Source organism: Microtus oregoni, unplaced genomic scaffold (genome assembly GCF_018167655.1).
Source record: "Microtus oregoni isolate MIOR12 unplaced genomic scaffold, Mior012 000015F_ref0000493, whole genome shotgun sequence".
Classification (NCBI taxonomy): Eukaryota; Metazoa; Chordata; class Mammalia; order Rodentia; family Cricetidae; genus Microtus; species Microtus oregoni.
Genome location: NW_024543074.1, coordinates 36725983 through 36752830, shown reverse-complemented (window position 1 = coordinate 36752830; position 26848 = coordinate 36725983). Strand labels below are relative to the sequence as shown.

The 26848-nt window shown below is 46.0% G+C and overlaps 1 protein-coding gene across 4 annotated transcripts in view; it reads right to left on the bottom strand.

Moving 5' to 3' along the window:
- The window catches only part of Epn2 (epsin 2), a 64841-nt gene extending 53752 nt beyond the window's left edge, over nucleotides 1-11089 (bottom strand). For all 4 annotated transcript variants that reach the window (XM_041664637.1, XM_041664638.1, XM_041664639.1 and 1 more), the window contains exon 1: nucleotides 10964-11089. The gene's annotated coding sequence lies outside the window, so the exon portion shown is untranslated. The remainder of the gene's footprint in view (nucleotides 1-10963) is intronic.
- Nucleotides 11090-26848: the final 15759 nt, after the last annotated feature.

The window sequence follows — 26848 nt, the reverse complement described above, 5'->3', positions numbered from 1 at the left end:
ATGCTAGATTATAGTGCAAAGAGGCAGCATTCTCCCCTAACTCTACAGATAGGGAAGACACTGAAGCACCCAGTGGGTCATAGGTCCTTGAGAGGAAGTGGGAGGCAGGTGAGGCAATGTCACACTGATGCTGTGAGATGCTCAGAACAATCACAGCTGGCTGAGACAGAGCCATGAGCAAAGAAATATGGAAGATCTAAAAGCCAGTAAAGGTAAAAGTGGCTCCTCAATCCACATCAGGACCAGCACTGTGGCCTGAACCCCCAGGACAAGCAGCAAACTCAGGCAGCACCCAAAAGAAACACCACACATAGAACCATGCCATATCACCCTGCAGTTCAATCCTCCCCAACAGCTTTCCCCTTATCCATACCAAAAATTTCAGGCCAGGATCATCTCATCTCCCTGATACCCTGTACCCAGTCAGGGACAGTGCCTCTGAGGGACACTTGTCTCAAGCGTACCAGAAAGTTTCTTATCTTCACCACATAGCCATAAAATTCTCCAGGGATTTCTAGAAAACACAACTCTTCTAAGTGTGGGCATTCATGTCATGTCAGCACCCGCACATGAAAAACTATCATTTTGGCCCTGGGAAACTGGCCTGGAAAACAGGGTAGGACAAGAACTCTTTCAGCCCCACCCTTCTCACTGCCACTAAACAGAGTGCCCCTGTCAAGTGTTCTAGGAGAAGCCTCAGACCCTCGAGCCCTGTTGCCAGGTGACCAGCACCTGTAGAAAGATGGCATTTTGGCTGATCTTACTTAACACAACAACCCATTTCAGGTAAGTTCTGTTGCTTTCGGCAGAGAGAGCTGTTCAGGTAAGGAAGGGCTGGAGGACCTACAACACTGACCACTCACAACACCAGAAGACTGAAAACCACACCAGCCCAATCTTATCCAGTTTCTGCCAGGCCTGCCTAGGTCTTCCTTTTCCTCTCCAGCCCTTGCACAACACAGCACCATTGCTCTGCTCCTTTCCTCTATCCCCATTAACTCCATATTTTCAAGATTCAACTTCCAGATGGCTTGTTTCCTATGATGCTTTCTCTGACCCTGGATTCCACCAATGTCTAACAACATTTTTTACTTTTCTACCTACCTGCTGACATACCCAGGGCCGACATTATTTCCCACTCTATCAAGAGTCAACATCGGGCTGGAGAGATGGCTCAGTGGTTAAGAGCATTTCCTGCTCTTCCAAAGGTCCTGAGTTCAATTCCCAGTAACCACATGGTGGCTCACAACCATCTGTAATAAGGTCTGGTGCTCTCTTCTGGCCTTCTGCATACACACAGATAGACTATTGTATACATAATAAATAATAAATATTAAAAAAAAAAGAGTCAACATCTACAGACCCAAAGACATGCAGGCAGGGACTTAAATTTTATTCAGTCACGCATGAATCCCAGCAGGAAACATAGTACATGTGTGTAATAAGCATCAAATAGGGCAAAAATTGAACTATCTTTTTGTCCAAACACTGTAAGATATGACATGCATTAAATATAGGTAAAAACCTCACCTGTTATTTGTGACTAGTAACATTAAATATCAAAGCTATAAACTCTTCAGTACAACTGCCTTGAACAAACTTACTTCTAAAAATATATGATTTGATGGCTGGAGAGATAGCTCTGGCCACTCTTCCAGAGAACTTGGGTTCAGTTCCCAGCACCCACTCAGCAGCTCACAACTATCTGTAACTCCAGTTCTAGGGTAGTTGGCACTCTCATACAGTCATACATGCAGGTAAACACACCAATGCACACAAACTTTAAAAAATACATATGATTTGCTGAGCACGATAGCACACACCTTTAAACCCTGCACTTTCAAGACTGAGGCAAGAGGATCATAAGTTCTCAAGTTTTAGGTCAATCTAAGCTATATATAATAAGACTTTACTTAAAAAATGCAAATATTGGGCCTGGAGAGGTGGATCAGTGGTTAAGAGAACTGGTTGCCCTCCCAGGGTACCCAGGTTCAATTCCCACCACCCAGATGACAGCTCCAGGGATCTGGCGCCCTCTTCTGGCCTCCAACAGCACCAGGCAAGCACAAGGTATATATTATAGAAGCAGGCAAAAACATCCTTAAGACAAAATAAATAAATTTTGCAAATACTGCCTGCTGAAATCATTAAAACAATCTGGAGTATGAGAAGGAACCCTTGATGGAGAGATAAGAACCAGCTCTACCTGCTCCTTGCCTGGGGCTCAGGTGGAAAAGATTACCCAACAGATCACAACCTCTCCCTTCACCACCTCTTACTTTCTTTACCCTTTGCTAAACTACCCGCTTCTTTCTCCATTTGCCCCATCATTTCTCTGCAGCCCACTCCCAGTGACTAAGAGAGTTCAGGGCTTGCTACTCACACCTACTTTAACCTAGGCTTGCTCTTCTCGCTAACTCCCATTTCCTGGAATCTTCCAGGGCCTGATAAGCTCTATCCACACAATTAGAATTGTCTAAGCACTTGTAAAAATCATTGGTCCCTCCCTGATTGGCCTGGGAAAAAGTCCCATCAGATACATTAAAAACAAAAAGTACCTTTCCAGACTTCATGACTTGTAGGTGTCCCAGGAATAAGAGCTCCTGGGACATCAAATCCAAACTCTTCAGTCACAAAGTGCCCTCCCCAGCAACACAGATGCAACAAAGCACACAACAAAGATGCATACACAGGGCACCACACCTAAGCCCACCTCAGGAATCCAACCCTGTTGCCCCAATGTGAAAAGCTTTCCTGTTTGCTTTATAATGTTCCTTGTTCTCCAAGGCCCAGCAGCTCAACCCTACCTTCTCTCTAATTCTTCTATATTTTTTTATTCTACTTGTTTTTTTGTTTTGCGAGAGAGGATTTCTCTGTGTAACAGCCCTAGCTGTCCTGGAACTTGCTCTGTAGACCAGGCTGGATTTGTACTGACAGAGATTGGCCTGCCTCTGCCTCCCGAGTGTTGGGATTAAAAGCATGGGATTAAAGACCACCACCACCTGGTTTAGATTATTTTAATAATTTATTTTTATTTTAAGTGCATTGGTGTTTTGCCTGCATGTAAAAGAATGTATGTGTGAGGATGTCAGATTCCCCTAGAAAAGGAGTTACAGACAGTTGTGAGCTGCCATGTGGGTGCTGGGAATTGAACCTGGGCCCTCTGGTAACCACTGAGATATCGTTCTAGGCCCTTATTCTATATTCTTAGCTTCCTGACAAAAATAGAAATCACAGTTCACACACTGTTGACTTCTAACTTTCTCACCAATGTTTACTTTGTCCACTTGGTCAGACTAAGTGTGTCAGCAAAAACACTTCATTTTCACCCATCAATCTGATCCCAGACTTCAAATATCCTGCCTACTGACACAAACCGTCTTTCAAATGTTCATACCTCCGTCCCTCTTGGCTGCTATTCAGAGGGTAGTATAGTTTTCCTGAGTAGTGTGGGGAGTTGAGCTACTGTTATAGAAATGACTTCATAAAATTTCAAAATCAGACCAGTGTCAGACTGAATTCAAGCACACTGCCAAGCTCACTCTCCCAAACTGAGGGCACAAAATCAGTGAAATGCCACTCTTGAGACTGCTGTGAGGGAACAGCAAGGTCACAGAAAAACACAGCACAACTCAGGGTGAGGCAAAGAAAACAATATGGTTCTGAGTTTTACACAAGCGGCTGTAAAATATCAGTTGGAGAGATGGCTCAGTGGATAAGAACACATTCTCTATGAGCATGAGAACTTAAATCCCATATAAAAAGCTGAGCATGTCAGGTGGTGGTGGCACACACCTTTCATCCCAGCACTTGGGAGGCAGAGGCAGGTGGATCTCTGTGAGTTCAAGGCCAGCCTGGTCTACAAGAGCTAGTTCCAGGACAGGATCCAAAACTACAAAAAAGTCCTGCCTTGAAAAACCAAGAAAAAAAAAAAAGCCCTGCCTTGAAAAACCAAGGGGGAAAAAAAAAAGCTGAGCATAGCACATGCCTGTAACCCAGAATTGGTGGGAGAAGAAAGGAGATTCCAAGAATTCACTGGCCAGGCAGCCCAGCCATAATGACAAGTTGCCTGTTCAGTTAAAAGATCCCTTCCCAAGACAAGGTGTAGCGCAACAGACACCTGAAAAGGCCTCTATATGCACTCCCAACAGACACCACAAGCATTCACCACAGCACCCCTCAAAACATATCCTAGACAACACACATTCCACATACACAACAAAAAATACCACTCACTGAGAAGTGGTACAGGCTGCCAAACCCTTCTGAGTCTTAGGTTTTTTTCAAAAGCAAGAGACTTGGTGGTAAGAGGAAAAAACTTTTTCTCAAACTCTAAACACCAATCTGAATGGATAAGTGACTTTCATTAACACCACAACTGATGACTAATGACCCTAAGGGGTTCTGCCCAGAAGACCAACAACCCCTGTAAGGCCTAAACAGCACCTTGCAGACGGGTAGGGGTGATGAATCTGCTTTTCCAACAGGATCTAGAATTTACTGCCATCCTGAAGGTCACTGCCGTCTCACATAACGGTCTTTTTAAAGAAAATGATCCAACTCACTCACATATGGAAAATGCGTGTGACCATAGTCTAAATCATGACCAGGAAAAAAACAAGAACAGTGCTCAGAGAACCCAAATTCCTTTCCAAATGCCACGCCGCCATCTTCATAGCAATATTTAGAAACATTTTGCGTTTCTTCTGCATGACCAATTGGTGCTAGACACCTCACAGGCCTTCTCTCTCCGTCCTCAGGCCAGGATTCCAAAGACTAGTTCCCACACTGACAGCATCAGTAGCATACAGACACTGGTTAAAAATGCACATTCTCTCAGCTGACTCAGGAGGTAAAACACTTGCCACCAAGCCTAACAACCTGAGTTGTATCCCTGGATCCCACATGGTAGAAGAAAACTGACTCCCACAAGTTGTCCTCTGATCTACACACATACATACACACCACTGTGTGTGCACACAGACAGACAGACACACAATAGATAGGGACTGCAGAGACGGCTTAGCGGTAAGAGTACCACCTGATGCTCTCCCAAAGGATCTGAGAGTTTGGATCCCATGTTTGATAGCTCATAACTGTAGCACAAATAATAAAACCCAGAGACAGGAATTGGGGGTTCAACCCGAAAACCAGCAAAGCAAAGCAGCAAAGTCTCTAGAAAAGTCTTACCTCTATCAAGACTATTTAAACAGCCTCTCTCTCCCCTCCCATTTATATTCCATCTAATGCTGGGATTAAAGTTGTGTGACTCCCTAGTACTGGAATTAAAGTTGTGTGACTCCCCAGTGTTGGGATTAAAGTTGTGTGACTCCCCAGTGCTGGGATTAAAGATGTAGGCCACCACCACTTGGATTTGTTTCTGCACTGATCAGTATAGCCCAGGGTGTCCTTGAACTCACAGAGTTTCACCTGCGTACCTCCCAAATCTTGGGATTAAAGGTGTGTGTCACCATTAACTGACCTCTACTGGCTTTAGCTTTGCCTCTGGTCTTCAGACAAGATTTATTAAATACAAATATTATACCACTATACATAACCACCTATAACTCCTGCTCCATGGGATTCAATGCCCTCTTCTGGCTACTGTGGTCACCTAAATAGCACACACACAAACACAAGACACAAAACAATTATAAATTAAAATATATATATGTATATATATTTATAATTACACAAACACACTTGCTTTTAAGAAAATAATAATAGCTGAGCATGGTAACCCACTCAGGAGGCAGAGGCAGGTGGATCTGAGTCAGAGGCCAGCCTAGTTCCAAGCCAGTCAGGACTACATGGTGAGACCCTGTCTCAAAAGGTATAACAAAATTAATAAAACTTACTTTAAAAAAAAACTTGAATGTGCATTTCTCAAAGCTGTGTATAATGCAGTTTAGTGATACAGTATTTCATCTAGCATACTCAAAGCCTGCTGGGTTCCATTCCTAGCACCACATGAAATGGAGCATGGTAGCACAACGCCTATAATTCCAGCATTTAAAGAGCAGAAGCAGTAATAAATTCAAAATAATTTTTAATTACACAGCAAATTTAAGCCACCCTAGGCTACACAAGACCCTATCAAAAAGAGGGGGAAAAAACAAAAAACAAAAAAAGTGTTATCTACTAAATTGGGAACTCTGGGGTGGAGCCTGGCAACCAGCTGAAACCAAGCCTCTAGGGAATCCAGATGCACAGCAAATTAAGAGAGTTGATGAGTGTCTTTTCCATGAAGTAGTCCTTGTTGGTCTCATTTTAGAGGTAGAGCAAATCAAAGCTCAATGATGGACTGGCCTGGACGGGTCCCACCCCACCCAGCCAGAAGGCCCACTTGACCCCGTGCCCAACTCCAAAGCAATCTGCCACAAGGCTATGGCAGCCAAAGTATGCCATTAGGTTCTCTGAGGCACTATGAGAGCAATGTGACAATGACATTACCAAAGAAGGGTGAGAGCAGAAGGATGCAGCCTGCATTCAGAAGTGATTAATTATAAATGCTTTTAAATTCACATCATGCATTAGCCCTAGATGGCCAGTCATCCCTCAGGAAAAGCTTGTTTCTCCCAATTCCATTTGTCAGCTGAGTTACATGACCAAAAGCCAGAGTCCCTAAGGACCAACTAACTCCTTGCACTGCTTTGAACAGAGAGAGAGCTTCAGTTACCGGTTCTTTCTCTATCTAGAACACCCTTAAATGCACACTTAAATGCACACTGCCTGGGCTAGGCTAGTGCTGGGAGAGTCACCAGAAGAATCCAGTGCACTCTGGCTCAAAGAAGCATGCTTTAAAAAAATAAGATAAAATAAAACACCTACCATATATAGCCCATTCAAATACTGACATTCAAATCACAGTACTTCCACAGATCCTAAGGTTGGGAGAAGGAAAGCCAGGAACTTTCACTCATCCACAATTCCCAGCCTTTCAAGGAATTCCTCCTCTATGGGACTTTTTACTAGAGTAGCTAGAGTAAATGGAACCCAGGGCTGGGACTCACAAAGCAGCATGAACACCAGCTACCTGAGTCCTGAGCTTAACCTAGTAGATTAAACCAGCGTGAATACCAGCTACCTGAGTCCTGAGCTTAACCTAGTAGATCTCAGTGTTTCCACTGACACAGGGCTGTTAATCCCAGTCCTACACTCTGATGAAAGTGGTTCTGTTTTAAAGGCTGCTGAAAGAGCTTCGAGTTGTTAGGTTTGGGGTTTTTTGGGGGGGTTGTTTTGGGTTTTTTGAGACAGGGTTTCTCTGTGTAACAGTCATGACTGTCCTGGAACTCACTCTGTAGAGGCTGCCCTCCAACTCATAGAGATCCACCTGCTTCTGCCTCCCAAGTGCTGGGATTAAAGGTGTGCGCCACCACTGCCAGGCTGAGCTTCCAAGACTTAAGACCTGAACTTTCTTAATCATCAGACTGAGATCAGGTATGATAAACACACCTCTAGATAAAGTGGCTGAATACACACTTAACCGCATATGTTTGGTTTTTTATACTTGTTTTCCTAAGTTTCGATTTTTAGGCACTATAAACAAATTAAGAAAGAAAATTCTAGGCCAGGCATGGTGTACACATCTTTAATTTCAGTACCTGGGAGGCAGAGGCAGGTGGATCTGTGAGTTCGAGGCCAGCCTTATCTACAGGACAGTAGAGGCTACACAGAGAGACCAAGCCCACTCCCCCCCTAAAAAAGGAAGAAAATAAATCTTGGGGTTGAAGAGATGACTAAATTAAGAGCATGTGCTGTTCTTTCTGAGAATCCAAGATCAGTACCCATGTCAGAAGCGCATAGCTGAGTATCCCACACCCCCTCTAGTCTGAGAGCACTGCACCCATATGCACATAGAAACACACACAAGTAATAAAATAATAAACAATGATATAAATCTCTTTTTTAACTAAGAAAGCTAGCTGGTCATGGTGACAAATGCCAACTGGTCTATATTCCAGACCAGCCAAAGCTACATACATATCAGCCTGACTTCAGGTGAAGGATTAGGAATATAACTCCATGGTAGACTGCTTTGCCTAGCATGTGTGAGGCCTTTAGTTCAATTTCCAAAACTGCAGGAGAAAAAGGAAAAGAAAAAAGAAACCAGCTGAACAGTAATTTCACGATACAGCTGGGCCAACAGTAGTGGTTTATGCCAGAGCAAAGTTAAACAGTGGAGCCTATGGTACAGAATCAAAGACTTTGTCCTGGCCTGGCCAAAGGACTACTTATTACAGACCTTTACTGAACACTATTGTATGTCACAGGCTGAACTAGGCCTTAGAAAAGTAAAGAAAGACAAGGCAACCACTGGCCTCAAAGATGTCACAGTCTCAAAATGGCCAGAGTAACAGACTGTGTGTGGTGGGGAGGCTGGGGAAAGTAGAGGAAGAAGGGCCCAGGTAGCTGGCCAAGGCTTGACATTAAGTTTGCTTAAATACAAATACCAGCAGACCAAGGGCCATGCATGGTACCTCAGTCCTGGAGAGGGTGAGGCAGGAGAATCAAATTCCATGCCAACCTAGATAACACAATGAGGCTCTCTGGGGGAAAAAAAATCCTCTGAATTCAGCACTCAGGGTCACTAGGGGCTCAAACCAGTCAATCACATCCTATCAACAAGAAAGAAAGCTCTGCAATCAGTGTACAATTGAATGAAATTCATTCTTCCCATGCTCTAGTCCACAACGAACTGAAATTACCACTACTAATGAAATTAAAAACGAAGTTCCTCTCATTTCCAGAAAAACAAGCCATTAAAAGTTTCTCCAAAACTTCTCAACTACTTTCACAGGACTCTTATCAGAATCTCCACTCTTGGGAAATCCACTCCTCATTATGAAAGATTACATAACAGGCAGCCATATTTCAACAGAGGGTTTCTATAAAGGATGGGCCGCTTTTCAAGACTATAAACACCATGCCAGGTACAGTCACTTCGAAGTTTCAAATATATGGGCTGGAGAGAATGCTCACCGGTTAAGAGCACATACAGTCTCTCAAAAGAATCACATGCAACTAACAACCAAATGTAACTCCAGCTCCAGGAGATCAGACACCCTCTTCTGCACTCAAAGGGTACCTACAGGCACAGGTGTATAACCCCCCCCCCACACACACACACACACACACACAATTTTTTTTTTAAGTTTCACATTTCTTGTAACTCAGATGTCTGGCACCACACACCCTTCAGGGAAGAGCAATCTCAACAGAACCCCCAATCCTTCCATCTCAGGGTTTGGAAATCCAAACACCCCACAAAGTTGCTCCTGATACCACGTGGTACCGGACTTTGCAACTAATGTTTACAAAACAAGAGCCCAGTCACAGATAATTAGCCTAACTTTAAAACTAGGAAAACAAACTTTAAAAACACAAAGGCATCCTGAATGCCGTGGCCCACACCTTTAATCCCTCCACCCAGGAGACAGAGGCAGACGGGTCACTGTGCATTCAATGCCAGTCTGGACCACCAGACGGGAATACACCCTGTCGCAAAACAGAACAAAAGCAAACATACTTAAAATCAAAGATGAGACCTACAGGTGCTTCCAACACAGTCATTAGTAACACCCTTCAGAAGCAAACTGCAGTTCCTCCCATGCTCATTTAAATACAGATGAGAGCTTCATTACCAACGAAATATAGATGGAAAGCTTGATTACCAACGCACAGCCGATCACTGCGGTGTGGAGCCAGTATCTACCGCTATCGCCGTCTATCTAGAGTTACAAGACCGCAAAGTTCCCGCTAAGTCTTCATTAAATTACGTAATGTAAGGGGGACGTCGATCATAGAAATTCGCCTTATTCAATCATTTCGGTCCCTTCTTTCACAGGTTATTTTCTGGGGTGTGCAAATGAAGGATTCACGTGTCTTTTTCACCTTTCCCTACCCATTTTCTTGTGTCAATGTTAAAAATAACAAGCAAGCAATTTGGAGGAGTCCTTGGCACACCTTTAAAGAAATCCGTAAGTGCTGTGGTGTGCCCTGGAGATGGGGCTTCCAGCTGTGACTGACACCCTCTGACTGGATGACCTTGGGCAAACGCATCTTTGGGCCTCAGTTCCCCTTGTCAAAATCCCAAGAATGGCTAAACCCCATCCTTTCTGAAACACAAGACTTCAAACGCATCCCAAGGCAGTACTAAAGTGAAGAGGCCGCTGGAGGGACTGAGGCCCGAAACCGAGGAACGGGACTGAAACCGGCCGGGATTTCTAGGGAGCCCTGGCGGCCGGCTCCCCTGCAAAGCCATTGGGCCAACTTCAGGTTGCAAACAAAAAAACCTGTTGGCCGGGACTCCTCCAGGAATGGCCTGCCTCTCCCAACGCGCTCGGCTCGCGCTCCGAGGGAGCCGGCACACCGGAGAACGGGGGTCTCCCGGAAGAGGCCGGCCCCACGCGCGGTTCGCCCACCCCGACTCGCCCAACAGGGCCGCCGGGTCTCTACCATCCCACGCGGAACAAAAGGCAGCTGGAGCCTGGCTCCGCCGCCCCCGTCCCTGCTGTGCTGTGGAGTGGGGGCCGGGTAGGGGAACCCAGTTCCCCGAGGCGAGAAGGACGTGGGTAAGGGGGACCACTCCCCGGACCCTAGAAGGAGGCCAGCCGGCTCCGACCCGGGGCGAGGGGAGAGCCGAGGAAGCGCACACTCCGGGGAGGGGCGGGGTTGCTCCAAACTGAAGGCTAAGGAGCTGAGGTGTGAGGCAAGGACAGGCGCCCCAGCCGGGAGGGAGGCGGGCGTCCACCCAGCCCAGAGCGGGCTCAGGTGGGGCGGAGCCTGGGCGAGCCGTCCAGCCGGGTGGGGTCCGGCTGGCCGCACGGTGCACGCCCCGGCCAGCGACGGGGAAGCCGGTGCTCTAGGGGCGTCCACGCACTGGAGAGAAGGAAGGTCCGCGCCCCGCCCCACCCCGGCTCCCGAGCTACCCCCGCCCCAAGTCCCGCGCGTCTCGGCTCACCTCCGTTCCCGGCCCGCGCGAGTGCAAGACTGCAGCCGCCGGCAACGCTGGAGAGGCGGGAGCGACCCGAGCCCGTGCAGCGTTTGACACCCACACGCCAGCCAACATGGCGGCCGAGAGGGGGCGCGCCGGCGGCGAGCGCGCGCGCGCAAGCCCATTCCCTCTGAGCGCCTAAGCCCCGCCCCGTATCCACTGGCTCCGCCCTTCCTAGAACCTAGGCCCCGCCTCGATTCTATCCGCCCCGCCCACAATATGCCCCTAAGGCCTCCTCTAAATAGCTCCTGCTATCACACAAAGCCAAGCAAATTTATGCAGCCCTAAATCAGAATCCTGCGCATCCCCCAACCTCAACAATTCCCCAAGGCATACACACTATAACCCTCAATCCTCATCCCCCCCCCTTTAGTCAGGCCCCCAGCCTTCTCAGAACCACGACCTCTTAGTCTTTCCACCTGTTCGTGAAAAATATTGTGTGAAGCAACGACCGGAAGGAGGCCAGGCGCCTGACAGGGTTGATTTATTTAGCTGCAAATGTGTTCACTTCATGAGGATCCACTTATGCATACTTCAGATTTGTGTGTTTCTCCATGTGTGCATTATATTTCAATAAAAATATTGAGTCCAGAACTTGTAGTAGGCGGCCCAAGTAACTGAACAACCTAAACAAGTGGAATCTACAGCCCGAGCCGCCCGCGCCTCACCAGAACCCTGCGATTTGGCAACCCCAATTGCAGGCCTGCAGTCCGGCTCTTACGCACCCAACAAGGCCATGTGAAGCGCTTCTTCCACTCTGTAAGGAAAGCTGCCTGCCAAGCTACGAGCTGCACACAAAGACAGGCCGCAGAGCAGGGCCCCTCACACAAGGAGACAAACTGGGCCCTGCCTTCCCTGAGGGAGGTTCTCCAGAAGAGCCAGAACTGGAGGCTAGACCTCAAAGATAGCAGAGAGCCCTCACAACAGGGTCTAGGACATGGATCAGGCCTCAAGAGGAGGGCAGAAGGCACTACTTTTTTGTTTTACTTTTTGAGAGAGGGTTTCTCTGTGTAGCCCCAGTTGTCCTGGAACCCACTCTGTAGACCAGGCTGGCCTCCAACACTGGGGATTAAGGGTGTGCGCCACCACTGCCCAACCAGGGCACTACTGTTGCCAGTCTGTGCCCAGGAATCTCATTCTGCCTTTGATCGCTGAAGGACAGTTCACAGGTCCTTGTACTCCTCTGATCAATAAATTCATTTTCACTATTAAAGACTCTGCATGGAAATTAAAAAGAAAAAGAATTCACGTGTCAAAAGCAGGGAATCACCAGGCAGTGGTGGCACATACTTTTAATCCCAGAACTTGGGAGGGAGGCAGAGGCAGAATGATCCCTAAATTTGAGGTCAGCCTGGTCTATGGAATAAATTCCAGCTGGAGATACACAGAGAAACCCTGTCTCAAAAAAAGCGGGGGCAGAGAATCTAGAGTCCTTTTCTCTGCCCAAAATATAATAAAGCTGGGGCTACCCCAAAACATTTGCAAGCTCACATGGTCACTTTTCTCTTCTCTTGAAAGTCTAACTTGAGAAAGCTCTGGATGCTGGAAGCCCCTCCCCATTATCTACTGCTATGTGTCTCCCTAGATTGATTGATAAATGAATCATGTATTATGTACCTGCTTTGCCGTGAGAACTAGTTCCACTTCGAACTGGTCCATCCGGTAGGGAAAGATGTGTTTGTGATCCCTCCCCTCCCTATCACAAGGTAACCGCAAACTGTCCTGTAACAAAAGACCAGTTAACAAGGGCTGGGGGTGGATAAAGCTTGTTTGATCGTTTATGTGGCAGGCTCCCTTCAGCAGTGAAGACTCAAAGAACCCAGAGAGAACTGTCTGCCTGTATGCTTTATAAGTTTTCATTTATGAAGCATGAGCAGCCATGGAGAGCTGTAATTAGATATAAGGGGGTGCCCCTAAGAAGGAAACCCAGAGAGGCTTGCCTGTTCTGATTTATCCCTGACTCGGTTTCTCCATGTAGCTTTGGAGCCTCTCCTGGAACTAGCTCTCAGGTTGGCCTTGAACTCACAGAGATCCGCCTGCCTCTGCCCTGAGTGCAGGGATTAAAGGCCTGCGCCACCACCGCCCGGCTCTGTTCAGATTCTTAACCTCTCTTCACACACCTTTCTAGATAACTTGCAGAGCCTCTTCCGAAGGTGAGGTCTCACGACCTGCAGGCTAGGTCAGAGACACCCTCTCTGGTCAACTCATCTGAGGAAGTTTGTCTAGGATTTATGGCTGGCTTTAGTGGAGAGGAATTCTAGTTTTTATGACTTGCCTGGGAGGATGACAGGAAGTAGGAGAAAGAAGGCTAGGAAAGGATCAGAAAGATACCTTGCCATGACATCTTTCTAATGTCCTTCAGTTCAAAGCACTGGGCATGTCAAATGCCACACTTCGGGGTGTGTCACTTCCCGAATCCCAACAACATTATGGAGAATGGTGCTAAGAAGACAAAAAAAGTCTGCTTAAAATGACGTTCTTCCCTTTCACAACTCCAGACTGACAGGGACAGCGGGGCAAGGGTGGAGACAGCGCCACACTCAGTCTGAAACAACCTTAAGATTCTCTTCAGGGGCTGAGCGATGGTGGAACTTGCCTTGTAATCCCAGCATTCTGTCTCCAAAAAACAAAACAAAACAAAAAAGATTCTCTTCAGGGGTTCCCACCGAGGTGAGCTGAGACTCGAGAGAGAAGGAAAGTCCTGAGAATACGGGGAAAGAGCCTCACTCCAGAGTGTGGAGAATATGGGGAAAGAGCCTCACTCCAGAGTGTGGAGGAAACCTTTTGCCAGTTGAAAACCAAGATTTCCACCACAATGAAGAATAATTTATTTGCTGTAAAGGTTCACTACATAGGGTAAAGTATTTATTTTATATAAAAAAAATATTTTCAAGCCAGGCGATGGTGGCACACGCCTTTAATCCCAGCACTCGGGAGGCAGAGGCAGGCAGATCTCTGTGAGTTCGAGACCAGCCTAGTCTACAGAGCTAGTTCCAGGACAGGCTCCAAAGCCACAGAGAAACCCTGTCTTGAAAAAAAAATTTTCAATACAAATGTCAAATACGACTGGGTGGTGGTGGCTCACACCTTTAATCCCAGCACTTGGGAAGCAAAAGCAGGTGGATCTCTGTGAGTTCGAATCCAGCCTGGTCTAGGTAGTGAGTTCCAGGCTATCAGGGCCATGTCGGGAGATTAAGATTGGAAAGCAGGTAGGCAAGCGGGAAGTAAAGAATTCAAGAACGCCTGGAGACGTATGTGACCTTGAGTAAGGTCCTACTTCTCCCAGAGATTGTTTACAATGAAGATAACCTAACTTCCTGCCTAGCGGTGCTCTAGAATTTATCTTATCAATTATAATCCTGACACTCCTCAGGAACCACCCCAGGATTTCATTCAGATTCCTTAGCTACTTTTGTTTTGTTTTGCTTTGCTTTAGTTTCTTGAAACAGGAATTCTCTGGGTGACAGCCTTGGCTGTCCTGGAACTCACTTTGTAGACCAGGCTGGCCTCGAACTCACGGAGATCCACCTGCTTCTGCCTCCTGAAATTAAAGGTGTGTGCCACCACCGTGTCCTTAGTGACTTTTGAAGACAAATGCTTCAAAACAGATGAAAAGGGAACATAAGACTATTATAAAAAGCAATCTACTCACATCTTACAGAAGCCCAAATCTAAGCTGTCAGGCATGTCTTGTGTCCTCCCCAAGTGTCTTTTTCTTTTAACCTCATATTTAGAAACTGAATTAAAGTCTCTTTCAGAGGGTGAAAAGCTGGATTAGTGGTTAAGAATGTGCATCAGACACAAACAACCACCTATAACTCCAGCTCTGGGGGCTCATACACCTCTGGCCTTTACAGACGCCTTCGTGCACAAGTACTCATATAGCACAATTAATAAAAAGTCCAGAAATAGAAATTGGGGTTCAAATGGCAATACTGCCTCCAGGAATCTCAGAATAAGACTGTGTGTGAGAGCTGGCTCCTCCCATTTTATATTCCTCTCTAGGGCTTGGATTAAAGGTGTGCACCACTACCACCTGGTTTCTATGACAAACTAGTGTGTCACTGTCTGGTCTATAAGACTGATTAGTGCAGCTGTTTTACTCTCTGACCTTCAGGCAAGCTTAATTTATTAAAATACAAATGAAATATCACTTTATACACATACGCACATGTAATTAAAAATAAAACTTTTTTTAAATCGCTTTTAAGAAGCTAGGTGGTAGCTCATACCTTTGATCCCGCACTCAGGAGGCAGAGACAGTGGATCTCTTGTGAGTTCAAGGCCAGCCTGTCTACAGAGCTAATTCTAAGACAGCCAAGGTTTTGTGTGTGTGTGTGTGTGTGTGTGTGTGTATACACACATAAATGTATATATGTGTGTGTGTGGAATATATATATTAAAGATGATATATATATATTTATTAAAGATGATATATATATATATATATCATCTTTAATAAATTTCAACTGGCTGGGCAGTGGTGGAATACCCCTTTGATCCAGCCTGATCTACAGAATAAGTTCCAGGACAGCCACGGCTACACAGAGAAACCCTGTCTTGAAAAAAAATCAAAACAAGCCACGCAGTAGTGATGCACACCTTTAATCCCAGCACTCAGGAGGCAGAGACAAAAGGATCTCTGTATATTTGATACCAGCCTAGTCTACAGAGTTCCAGGACAGTCAGGGCTACACAAGGCAATACAGAGTTGGGGTGGGGGACAGGGGATAAAGGAATGTCTCCAATTGCTCTAGGTGACAGAACAGAGCCCCTCCATCACTGTTAACTCTGAACCCAGAAAAATAACTTGAAGGGGGGAGGTCAATGTGAAACAGAGTTTGTTAAGAAGTGTCTTGTTTTGAGAAGGCTCTCATTACATCATCCTTGGCTGGCCTGGAACTCACTAGTATTACGTCTCAGAAACCCAGGACAAATGGCTGAGTTGCTTATTAACATATCAAATCTGTTGCTGGCCAGTTTCCCCAGCATCCCTCAGCATCTTTGGCTCCTCCCAGCACTTCTCACCCTGCCCCCTACCCTAAGCCTCTCCCTCCCAGGGGCTGGGCTTCCGCTCCTATCTCCTCCCTACTAGCTTGATTCCTATATGATGAGGCCATTTTTACTATGGTTTCTTGGCCTTTTGGCCTTGGCCACCTCCATTGGTCCACAGCTCCTCCCTTGCTCCCCCTCCCCATCTCTCCTCTCATGGTCTGGTTTAGTCTGCCAACCATGGTCAGCCTGGACTCTCCCCTCTGCTTGCTTTCTCCCTTATATCTACAATAAAAATCTCCACACTTCAGGAGTAGTTATGTCCTCCTCCTTTTATTTAATTTTTCATTCAACCAGGCTGACCTCAAACTTGGAGATCTGCCTGCTTTTGCCTCTGCATCCCAAGTACTGAGATTAAAAGCCTTGCCACCATGCTTAGCAACTAGAGTGTGCTGGGGATGGATATCTACCAGATTTTTGAATGAGGGGCTCATTTCTCCTATCTTTCTATCCTGTCTCACAATGAACTATAACATCTCTACGGATACATACCCAGGCATAGAGGACATTGCTGTCTAAATCATTGTCTGATTTTTGGATGTTGGGGAATGCTGGTGGTTGAGCCCAGACTCTTGTAGATCTAGACAAATGCTCCCAGCCGTCATCCTAGTTCTTTGGTTTTTTGTTTTGTTTGGTTTTGAGACAGGGTTTCTCCATAGTTTTGGCACCTGTTCTAGAACTCGCTCTGTAGACCAAGTTGGCCTTGAACTCACAGAGATCCACCTATCTATGCCTCCTGTGTGCTAGAATTTTAAGATCATGCATCACCACTGTATAATTTTTTTTTTCAGTGAGGGGAATGTTCCCTATCTGTGCTGTCTTTGTTTTGTTTTGCTTTATTTTTATTTCTCAGTCTAATGCTCCAATTTCTCTTTTAAAAGAGGAATGTGGCAAACCAAACCAGGCTTTAGTTTTTCATTCAACATTACTGTGACTTCCCCCCCATTGGCTGGTGCCTAATATCACAGTGTTTCAGACTGACAAATTTTAAAAGAACAAAGGGAACACAGGAAAGAGGAAAGGGGTCATAAAGGTCCTAGAATAGGGGTGGGAGCTTTGCATACAAATTTTACAAGATAAGGAATGCTAACAGATTTACATACCTTTGCATAAAAGTTTAATAAGTTAGGGGAGATTTATGGAATTCTGGTTCTTGGTAGGCTACTTACCTTTGAATTTAAAAAAATAGTAATACAGCACTCGGGAGGCAGAAGCAGGTGGATCTCTGTGAGTTCGAGACCAGCCTGGTCTACAGAGCTAGTTCCAGGACAGGCTCCAAAGCCACAGAGAAACCCTGTCTCGAAAAACCAAAAAAAAAATAGTAATACCACCTGTTATAGTAAAACTAAAACACCGCAGGTCCCCAAGTGGTAGCAGTGGGCACAAGACCACCATGGGCCTCGAAGGCAAGTCAGTCCCAGGCAGGGAGCCACACAGCGGGTGACAGACAGAAACCTATTAGGCATGCCATGCAGAGAAAGTGGGTATTTGTTTAGTGGGTTATGGAAGGGAAAAGGGAGAAGGGAGAAGAGAAGAGCAGAGAGAGAGAGAGAAAGGGGGGAGAAGGGAGAGAGGCAGAAGCTGCCTCTTCAGGAGGAGGGGGGGACCCCGAAAGGAAGGAGCTCAGGCTGGAAGTGGAAGGAAGATCAGTTTTCCTGGGTGGAAGTGGGAGAGAATGGGTGAGGCTTATCTCTTAAAGGGACAGGAAAGACCTGTACATTCCCATCTCTTTTTTTTTTTTTTTTTTTTTTTTTTTTTTTTTTTTTTTTTTTTGGTTTTTCGAGACAGGGTTTCTCTGTGGTTTTGGAGCCTGTCCTGGAACTAGCTCTTGTAGACCAGGCTGGTCTCGAACTCACAGAGATCCGCCTGCCTCTGCCTCCCGAGTGCTGGGATTAAAGGCGTGCGCCACCACCGCCCGGCTCCCATCTCTTTTTTTATAATAAAAAGGCTAGAGGTTAGGCACAACAGGTAAAAGGAATTGGGACAGCGGATTCTCAAGACTGCTTCCTGCTTATTTGTGGGCATCATCTTGGGGAAAACCTGGGAAAGCTGGGTGCTGGTCACATTCTGGGTAGCTGGTCTCTTTGTTCCTGTCCAGTGTTTGTGATATGGAAATGTCTGGTGTCTCTTACACCTGTTTAAGGTATTGGCAGAGCAGAGGACAAAGTTAAGTTCAGGGGGAAAAAAAATTAGGACCAGGAAATTGAGAAGGGTTTATCTGACCTGTTAAGGTAAATCCTTCAATCCTGCTCCCTGAAACTCACAAGAATTTTTTGGGTTTGTGAAAATGTAAGTTTTTGTTCTGTTTGTTTTTTCCTTTTTTTTTTTTTTGAGACAAAGTTTCTCAGTAGCTTTGGTGGCTGTCCTGGAACTCTTGTAGACCAGACTGTCTTTGAACTCACAGAGATCCTCCTGCCTCTGCCTCCCAAGTGCTGGGATTAAAAGCCTGTGCCACCACTGCCCAGCTGAAAATGTACTTAAGTTTTAAACAATAGCATATTTAAATCAGAATGAAAGTATTTTTAAGACTCTGAAAAGCAGCATGAGAGAGAAATTTGATAACTTATATTTGTCCTCACACCTTTATAATTTGCAGGTACACACCTTAATGACTTATATTTGTATTTTACTGAAATTTGTTTGATGAGGTTTGTTCTTTTAAACTGACAAAAAGTCTCAGCTGTCAAACGGCATCAGAGATCTTGGAGAAGGATTTTACTTGAGTTAATTGATTAAAAAATGACAGAGAACTTACTTGGTTGGCACCTAAAGCTACTACTACTACTCAGGGTCTTCCACGATCACTGAGGGTCGTATTTTTCTTTTGCTGTTTAAAGCAGGGCCTTCCAGGTTCCAGAAGATCCTGTGGGCTAAGAAATCTGTAGAAAGACAAGCCTATCTTGACCTGAGCAGCTAGGCTATCAATTCCAGAGAGTCTGCCCACTGTCTGGAGGTCTTTAGTTCAAATGAAAGGCAGTTTCTCTCAGTGGTCAGTGCTTAGCAGTTGAAACAAATTGTGGATGGAGGTTGTTTTTGTGTCCATTTGTCTTCTGTCTTCTTTGGAGGATATAGAGTGCTGCTGCTAGGAGCCAACCTGCCTCTTTTTGTTATGAAAAGTCTTTTAATAATTAGGTATTTAAATGCCATATTCCCCAGATTTCTGAGCAGTTGAGGGCTGTTTATCAGGTATAACTACAGTATAGAATCTTCCTGGAGACTAAAAAAAGTAAAAGAGAGCCAGGCGGTGGTGGCACACGCCTTTAATCCCAGCACTCGAATAGCAGGTGGATCTCTGTGAGTTAGACACCAGCCTGGGCTAACGAGCTAGTTCCAGGACAAGCTCCAAAGCTACAGAGAAACCCTGTCTTGAAAAACAAAAAAAAAAAAAAAACAAAACAAAACAAAACAAAACAAAAAAAAAGAATCTGCCTGGAGAGCTGGAGTCCTAGCTTGGCTATACTGGCTTTCAACTTAACAAGTACGATTTACACTCTTAAAAAGACAGAAAGAAGAAAAAAACTGCTTGCAATAGAAGGTTAATGGCAGATCTGACAATAGTAGAGAACAGCTTAATATATTTTAAATGAGGGTTGGATTAAGAGACTTAAAAGTACATACCAATTTAAAACATGAGACTTATTGCTTCATAGTCTGGAATGAGATGCAATGAACAGACAATTATAACATTTAACAGTAAACATAGGTGCAGTGCTTAAAAGGCCAGGACAGACCATTATACCACCACTTCTGAAAAGCCCAGGAGTCTTTAGGATACACCTGATACGCATCAATAACTAAGAAGGTGAATTTAAATATATATATATATATGTATATATGAGATTTTGGCTGCATGTATGTGTGTGCCATATGCATGGCTGGTAACTACAGAGGTCAGAAGAAGGCATCAGATCACATGGAATTGGAGTTATACACTGTTGTAGGTCCTGGGACTCAAACCCAGGTCCACTGCAGAAAAAACAAATGCCCTTAGCCATATCTTGAACCACTAACTTTACATGAATGAAAGATAAATAGAGTTTTTAAAGTTTACCTTTCTGGTGCAGAAGAGATGGCTCAGCAGTTAGGACCACTTACTGCTTCAGCAAAGGACCCAGGTTCAGTTTCCAGCACCCACTTCTTGACTAACAACCATCTGTAACTCCAGTTCCAGGGAATCGGGTACTTTCTTCTAAACCATGTGTGCATATGGTACATTTTGCTTACATATATACAAGCAAAACATTTAAATAAGTGTTTTTTGGTTGTTTTAGTTTCTCAAGACAGGATTTCTCTGGGTAATAGCCCTGGCTATCCTGAAACTCGATTTGTAGACCAGGCTGTCTATGAGTTTCCTGTAAATATAAAATCGTTCCAAGCTAAAGTTTTTCTTTTCTTCTTCTTCTTCTTTTTTGTTTTTTTTTTGTTTTGTTTTGTTTTTTGTTTTTTGAGACAGGGTTTCTCTGTAGCTTTGGTGCCTGTCCTGGAACTAGCTCTTGTAGACCAGGCTGGCCTCGAACACCCAGAGATCCGCCTGCCTCTGCCTCCCGAGTACTGGGATTAAAGGCGTGCACCACCACCGCCAGGCTTAAAGTTTTTCTTTTAAATACAGACACACAGAGCTGTCCCTGTGGCCTTAACTACTGTGGAGATTACAGTACCACCTAAGCCTAGGCGTTTCAGGCCATCTTGGGCTAGGTAATGAGAACAACAACAAACAAAATAAACAAAACACCTGCACAGAAAAAGTTGTCAACAATGCATCAGAATGTAATTGAGAAACCCCAGCAACTCTAGGAGAGCCTCTCTCTCTTTTTCCCTCTGTGTATGTGTGTGTGTGTGTGTGTGTGTGTGTGAGAGAGAGAGAGAGAGAGAGAGAGAGAGAGAGAGAGAGAAGAGAGTCCCCATCCCCTCTTTTGTTATTTGTTTGTTTGCTGGGATTTGAACACAGGCCTCACACAGCTAAGCCACACTCTGGCCGAGCCCATACACAACAACATGGCACATTCTCATACAGGCCAGGAGGGGTAAGAAGCTGGTATGTCACCTAGTGCTGCAATCCTATGAGGCCATATATGTGATGTGGCCGATGGGACAGTTGAACCAGGATGGCGGCATGGTCTGCCCCCTCTACACATTTGGAGCAGTGCTCTCGGGGTGCAGTCTCCTGTTTCTGGAAGTGCTTCTCAGAGCTTTTCCACACTAACCCATCAGTGGAAGAAGAACTATCTCAATTTCTGTTCTTACCTTTCTTTTTATTTTTAAGTCCTGGATATAGAACCTAGAGTCTTGCAAATGCTTTTTTGTTTTGTTTTGTTTTTTGTTTGTTTGTTTGTGTTTTTTTTGATTTTTCCAGACAAGGTTTCTTTGTATAAAAGTCCTGGATACCTAGCTGTCCTGGAACTCACTCAGTAGACCAAGCCAGACTTGAACTCACAGAGATCCACCTGCTTCTGCCTCCCAAGTGCTGGGACTACTACAGGCATGCACCACCACCACCAGACTTCCTGCCTTGTTCTTAATGCCTTCATGTAGTTACAAGTCTCATGGGACAAAGAACAGTACCCCTTGCCGTGTGGTGGTGGCACATGCCTTTAATCCCAGCACTCGGGAGGCAGAGGCAGGTGGATCTCTGGGAGTTCGAGGCCAGCCTGGTCTACAAGAGCTAGTTCCGGGATAGGCACCAAAGCTACAGAGAAACCCTGTCTCAAAAAAACCAAAAAAAAAAAAAAAAAAAAAAGGAACAGTTTCCCTTGCATTCTCCTCCCAGAAGCAGTGCTGCACGCAGCATGTCTTGATCCAGTTTTGTCTTCACTCTCCTTAACTATGTGTCTGCAAGGCAAATTTTTCAGGGAATAGTTCTAGTCAAGCCTGGTGGTACAGGCCTGGGATCCCAGCATTTGAAAGGCCAGCTCAAGATCTGCCTAAGTACTTTGGTAAATCCTTGTCTCAAAATAACGGAGAGAGCAGGAAAACATAGCTGAGTTGTGGGGTGGGCCCCGGGCACTGACTGAAGCAGGAGAGCCAGGGAACAGAGTAGCAATCTGGAGCTCTGCTCAGTTTGGATTTGTACAGTCCCAGGTCCCGGTTCCTTGTGAAAAAGCGTTTGACAGTCCAGTTTTTTTGCCTGCATGTACTATGCACACACACACACACACACACTTGTCCAAACAATGCACGGACCCCCCCACCTGCATTGGGCTACAGGTACACCTCTCTCTAAACCAGTGGTCCTCAACCTTCCTAATGTAGTGACCCTTTAATGCAGTTCCTCATGTTGTAGTGACCCCCAACCATAAAATTATTTTTGTTGCCATTTCATAACTGTAATGTTGCTAACGAATCATAATAAAAAATATCTGTGTTCTCCAAAGGTCTTAGGCGACCCTATGAAAAGGTTGTTCACCCCCAAAAGGGGTCTCGGTTCACATGTTGAGAAACTCTGCTCTAAATAATAGTATAAGTCTTTCCACCCATAACAGCAGTCAAACTTAGACAGTTTCTACTCAAATATGCCCCCAATGTATCCAGTAAAAAACATAGAAGGACCTATTGGGCCTGAACTGGTTGTGATGTACATACTGCAAGGGCTTTTTTTTTAACCCATTACCATTTTAAGTATATTCATAATTGGGCACACATATGATTAAAATCAGGAGCATCATGGAAAGGAAGATACTCAGTAGGAACAGCAAAGAAAAGAGAGACACAGACTACAGTCTTTGGCCACCTTACTCCTCCTTCTCTTGAACTCCGTAAGAGGAAGCCCCTTAAGTACACTCACTGACCACACTCATGAGGCCCACCACCAGTCTGGTCAGTACAGTCCTCTTTCAATCTGTGCGATCATTTCTAATCTTGCTTCTTTTGTAGATCAGTGTAAGCCCTATTTTCGATTCTTTGGATGAGCAGTCAAGAGCCTGGAAACTCCTGCTGGGGAGGAGAGAGGATCAATTCCATAGTCATCTCTAGGATCCTGCTAGGCAGGAACTTACATTGAGTTCTCAGGCTCAAACGTAGGATTTGTGCCAACCACCAGCGACAGACAGACTGACAGACAGACGGCCTGTGTGCTGTCAGACAACCTCCTACCCACATGGGTGTCCTCCACTGGGTTAATGTGACATCTATCCACTGTATCAAGAATATACTTGCCAGCCAAGCATGAGAGGCAGAAGCACATGCATCTCTGGAAGCTTAAAGATAGTCTAGTCTACATAGCGAGCCTCAGGATAGCACTAAACAACAGAGAGACCCTGTCGCAAAACAGACAAGCAAAAAAAGAATCTGTCCGTCAAGTCTCACTTCCTAGGTACTGGTGCAATCAGGGGTGGTGATCTTCCCCAGCCTTGCTGAGATTCTCTGAGCTGTTCCATTTCTTTCTACAGACTCCTCTTTCTCTCCCTCTCCTATACTGTTGTTAGAGGCGCATGTGTAGCCCCACACAGGTGGACTCTGAGGATCAGATGCACTGTTTGGACAGGGGCGTGTCTTGCATAGTACATACTCCTTTCTCCCATTGGTTAACTAAAATCAATTTCTGTTCCTCCAGACCAAAGAACTTTGCTTGACATCTTCCTTCTCCAACTGCGGTTTAATCACGCACAGAAATAATAAGCAACTCTTCCGGCGCCATGGCTCATTTACACCATTCATGAGAGACACTGAGTTGCGCTAACCCTCTGCTCCCTCCCTTCTGGAGACTGAATCAGCTGGGGATACTCACTAAGTTCATGCTTAAATCTAGTTAGTTTTTATCCCCGACCCTTCCAACCATGTTTTATACGCAGTAACAAATCACTTCCTGTTTGTATTCAGAAGACATTGTAGAGAGAAAAGACTTGCCACCAAGCTGGGAACTGTCCCCAGTAGTCTGATGGCTGCTGGCCTGCATCACAGTCTATGCCAGCATCAGCTGATCATTTGGAACAAAATGTCCAAATCAAGACTGAGATGAGCTCTCTGGATGTGTGGTCTTCTCCGATGCCGTGGTGCAAATCCTAGCTCCGCCTCTGAGGAGCTGAGGTTGCCTTCCGGGGCCTATCCTTTCCATCCTGTTCAATAGAGCTAACAGCCACAATGTTGCCGTACTGAGATTTCTGCCAGGGTTCTGTGAGCGGTCAGGTCAGAATGCTTTCACAATCTACTTCCTCAATTTTCTGAGCCTCATTTTAATCAGCCGTAAAACTGATAGAAGACCCCTGTTTTATTTGCATCACATGTTGGACAGGAGAGTCCTATTACCTAAGATCTGAAAGTGCTGGGTATACAAGGAAATGTCGTATGTCCTTTGGGACTGTCCCAACTATGCAGTGCTGCTTTGAGACTAGCCCCATAATCCTGATTTCCTAGAAAAGCGTGAGAAGCCACCGCTGCCACCACCACCCCGAGACCAAGCCTTGCCCAAAATGTCCTCACACAGACCAAGCAGGAAGGAACTAGGTGGGTGGCTGCACCTTGTCACCAGCGGGAAAAGTGAAAGCTATGGAGTAGGCTGGAGAAGCTATTCCATCTCTCCAGCCTTCTCCATTGGAAACTGTCCCTATCTAGAAACAATCCTGGTTCCATGAAAACACAGTTCCTGGCAGCTAGGAGGCCCAGTCACAGCAGTGCTGACATTCTGAGCTTTGAACTGCCTTTTGCCTCTGCTGAGTGCTGGATAAACCGCTAACTCAGAGTAGCAGAGAACTGCCCAGGCTAGACTCTGTGCATAAGAAGCACCTCAGAGCCAGGCCATGAGCTCGCAACAGCAGGGTGATCTGGAAACCTGGAAACCTGCAGGGCAGCTCTCCTGCTGCCTTTGCCCTCACTGCTACTGTGCAGCATAGAGGCCGAAGATGTCCCTGGGCCTTCAGGAAGGAGAGTGACAGGGTCAGAGCTACTGAAAAGTCAAGATGTAACAATCCAGAAAGAGGACAGAAGACCAGGGTCCCGTAGAGTAGGAAAGTGCAAACTTAGCCACACACAGAAATATCCCCAGTGCACGTCCCTGATGCACGTGTGTGTGTGTGTGTGTTTACCCCTGCTGGGGTACTACACTGAAAGTGAGAGGACAAAGTGTGGAACTCAGTTCTGTCTACCACATGGGTGCCAGAGATTAAACTAGAGTCCTTGGGCTTGATGGCTCTTCGTTTGTTTAATCCATTTTTGCCTTTTTGAGACAAGTTCTCACTATGGAAGCCAAGCTGGCCTCAGACACACAGAGATCTGCTTGCCTCTGCCTCCAGTGCTGCTATTACAGATTCAGGAGCAGCTTATGAAGCACAAGAGATGAAACCCAAGGCACCGTGCACGCTGGGAAGCACGCTGTCACCGAGCTACAGCCCCACCTCTCTCCCAACTTTTTTTTTTTTTTTTGCCTCTCTCTCTCAATTCTAAGTTTTTTTCTGTTCTCCCCGCTTCCTTCCCTCTTCATCTCTTCTCTCCAAACAAAATTCGAACTGAAGACCTTGAGCGGTGGCATACACCTGTAACCCTGTCTCTTACCGGGGGGGGGGGGGGGGGGGGGGGGGGGGGGGGGGAGTGAGTCAGGTGGGCAGGGCAGGAGGAGGCACCTCTAATCCCAGCACTCCAGAAGCTCTCTACATAGGGAGAGTCAGGACAGCCGCAACTAGAGAGACCCTGTCTCCGCAAAAAAAATGGTGGGGGTGGGTGAGGGAGGTGAAGCAGGGAAAACAGGAATCCGAGTTCAAGGTCATCTTTGGCTAAGTACCCCATTTCTAAAAAAAAAAAAAAGGAAATGTAAATTGAAAATATACAGCAGTGATCACTAATAAATTTTTATAGATGTGCTTAGCTGAGAGGCTCTGATCAGAAACGCGACAAGTTGCACCCCCATTCTCTCCATCTGGGCTGCTAAGCACAAGCCTCCCACACACATACCAGGCAAAGGCAGGACAGGTTAACCAGCTGGCACCTCTCAGCCCCCACCCAGCCCCGCTTTCACATCTCTGTGGCTACCCATTGCACAGATGGGGAAACAGCTCTAGCGTGGGGCAGAACTGCCATCTGCCTCATCCGCTGGCCCTGTTCTGCAGGTGTCCCTGAAATATCTGCCCCGCCATTTCCAACCACACATGTGTACGGTCACCCTGCGCATACTCTTCTCATGTTTGGGCTGGCCAAGGCTAACAGGGTTGGGGGAGTCAGTAGTCACTGGGGACCTTTTCTGGATGTCCATCCTGCCTACATGAGTTCTCCAGATGGTGACATCCTGTTTAGGTTGTCATCTGTGGGACAGTTCTTGTTTACTTGTGGTTCTGACTTCTGTAAAGTCCTGGTCATAGGCAGCAAAGCCTGGGTATGTTTGTTGGGTCAAACGCAGCAGTTCCAGAGTGTTTGCGTTTGTTGGGCCAAGAAAGGAGAGACTAGATGCCCCCATGGAGCTGGTCCATACGTTGTGTCTGGATGTGGGGAGACCGGGACTACATCTCCTGTCTAGTGAGACATAGAAGCTGAGTTCTTTGTGAGATGCCAGGCTGGTGGTAGGATGGGGAGAGAATGGCAGCTGGCGTTCCTGTGATCCCGTCAGTCGGGGACAGAGCCTACAACCATAGTAAGGAAAGCGAAGCTCATGATGCATTTACGCTCATGTGTGAACTGAGAGAAAGCCTTTGGCTCTTTCCCAGAAATGGAAGCAGGTCTGCGCATGCGTGGCTAGGGGTGGTGGCGCTGAGACGCTCAAACCACGTACTGGAAATGGCTCTACACAGCCTACTCCACAAGGGTCAGGGCAGTTCGGAATCCACAGCCTGGGGCTAGGTAGGGTTGTACATGCCCATATTCCTAGTGCTTGAGAGGCTG